The sequence below is a fragment of the Callospermophilus lateralis genome, chromosome 1 (genome assembly GCF_048772815.1).
Source record: "Callospermophilus lateralis isolate mCalLat2 chromosome 1, mCalLat2.hap1, whole genome shotgun sequence".
Classification (NCBI taxonomy): domain Eukaryota; kingdom Metazoa; phylum Chordata; class Mammalia; order Rodentia; family Sciuridae; genus Callospermophilus; species Callospermophilus lateralis.
In genome coordinates, this window is record NC_135305.1 from 187,767,040 (window position 1) to 187,769,467 (window position 2,428).

Here is a 2,428-nt window from a genome sequence, read left to right on the forward strand (position 1 = left end):
CTCCCTTATGGGGGACCAACACACCGAAGCCAGAAGCCAAACAACAAGGGACAAACATAGAACAGGTTAGATTATTCAAATTGGCCAATCCAGGAACCAGGGAAACCTAGTTATCTCACCCCACTTGCTTTACACAATCTCTCTTCTACAACTCCAGTTGGCTGTTGTTTCCTTTCAGGTAGGGACAACCCCCTGTGTGGCCCTACATGACATCCTTCTCTCATTTGCAGCTGCACGTAGAGCACAAGAGTTCTGCTTTTCATCTAACCTGACATTATTGTGCTAGATCCCACCCTCCAAAGAATTTTTCAATCTTACAAAACAGAGACCATTTTCCCCGTTCAAAAATTATTAACATTTCCAAACATCGGCAGAGCATTTAAAGCAGCTCAGGACCATTCTAAACATGGGCCCTCTGCAACTGCACAGGTTACAGGCTCATACACCTGGCCTTCATTAAAACTTGGAAACACAAATGACTCATGAACATGAAATTCAGAATAGTGTTTACCTCTAGGGACCAAGGGGAAGAAAATTGCACTAGCAAGCAGAATTGAGGATTTCCACCCTACCTAGGGTCTTGTACTGTTCCATGTTTAAAAATCTAAGTCCGGTATAGAAAAACATTAAGATTTGATAAAGCGAGGTAAGGGATGTGTGAATGTTTGTCATACGTTCTAGCTGCTTCCACTATTTTAGTTTTTGAAAATCATTAATACAATGTTTAATTGCAAACTTAGAGTGAACAATTTGCAACTAAAAGCTAAAACATTCAAAAAAGATTTGGGATGGAATTTAGCAGACACAATCCTTATATTGTTTGATGTAAAATTAAAAATGTTTGATGTAACAAATTTCGAAAGCAAATTAAAAGTTAAGGAAAATGAGTTTGGAAACGCTGGAACATAAAGAGGAATGATGGTTGCCACGGGATGAAGGAGGTAATAAATGGGTAGCTGCTGTTCAGTGGGTAGACTTCCATCCTGCAAGTTGAAAAAAGAGATTTGCTGTACATTACTGTGCATTTGGACAGTACATTTAAAATGTTAAGAGGGTAGATTTCATGTTATGTGCTTTTTACTATGGTTAAAAAATAAAATAAAGTACACCTGAGGGATTAGCATGTGCAGCTAAGCTTCAATATTCCCAAATTTGAAATGGTATTAATATTCATTAGGCATTTTTTTTCATAGCATTATGTTGAGAATTAATGAATATAGATTTGGATGTATAGACACTTCTGGAAGAAATGTCATAATGGTTGCCCAAGGAGAATCCCAGGTTTAGTTAAAATTGCTTTGGCTGGTGATGGAGAACTGGAAAAAACTATATTCATGAAATGGCATTTGACTGGTGAATTTGAGAAGCATGTGGCCACCTTGGGTGTTGTGTTCCATTTCCTTATGTTCTGTCCCAACAGAGGACCTGTTAGGTTCACTGTTCAGAATACAATTATGCAAGAAAAATTTGGAGGACTTTTGTACTCAGCCCAGTGTGCCGTTTATATTGTGATGTAATAGTTACTTAATAAGAATATGCCAGCTAACACAGAGATCTATTCCAAGTATATGAAAACATCTTCATCGTATGGTGTTGCAACAAAGATGTCAAAAAGGTCAAGACAGTGATGGTAAAATCTATTGTCTTTCACCAAAAGAAGGATCTTCTGTACTGTAATGTTTCTGCCAAAGTCTCAATAACTTTGACACACCCTTTCTCTGGCTTGCTAGAAAGGTCACTGGAGACCCGAATTTGGAGTTTGTTGTCAGGACTGCTCTTGCCCCACCAGATGTTATTGTGGAAACCAGCTTTAGCTGTGCGGTATGAGCATGAGTTAAAGTTCCCTCGGACAGCTAATTGCTCTTCCACGGAGGCTGGCATCAGTGACAATGAACCTGGAGCCCAGGGTCAGAGGTCTAGTCCGATGAGTGACTGCAGTGTGGTGTCAGGGGTAGAGTGTGTTTCCCACTTGATTACATAGCTCAGCAGAACATGTGTTTCTTTCTTTTTTTTTTTTTTTAAAGTGAGAGAGAGGGAGAGAGAGAGAGAATTTTAATATTTATCTTTTAGTATTTGGCGGACACAACATCTTTGTTGGTATGTGGTGCTGAGGATCCAACCCGGGCCGCGCGCATGTCAGGCGAATGCGCTACCGCTTGAGCCACATCCCCAGCCCGAACATGTGTTTCTTGTTTGGGAAGCAGAAGGAGATACACGGCAGTTTAAAAAAATTCATTTTTTGGACCTGCATATTTAGCTCTTTTGTAAAATGGTTGTTTATTTCTTGAGTTTCAGATATGTAAGATGGCTACCAGCAAAAATAATAGTGAAATTGTGTTTACTACTGTTGTTCCCATTCCTTTTTGTTTAAAGACAGAATAAAGTTGTATTTCTAATATCTAAAAAAATTATCAAAGAATACAGGTTA

At 38.9% G+C, this 2,428-nt stretch overlaps 1 pseudogene; it reads left to right on the top strand.

Moving 5' to 3' along the window:
- The first annotated feature begins 1,257 nt into the window (after nt 1–1,257).
- On the top strand, nt 1,258–1,981 carry LOC143399582 (GTP-binding nuclear protein Ran-like; annotated as a pseudogene).
- The last annotated feature ends 447 nt before the right edge of the window (nt 1,982–2,428 follow it).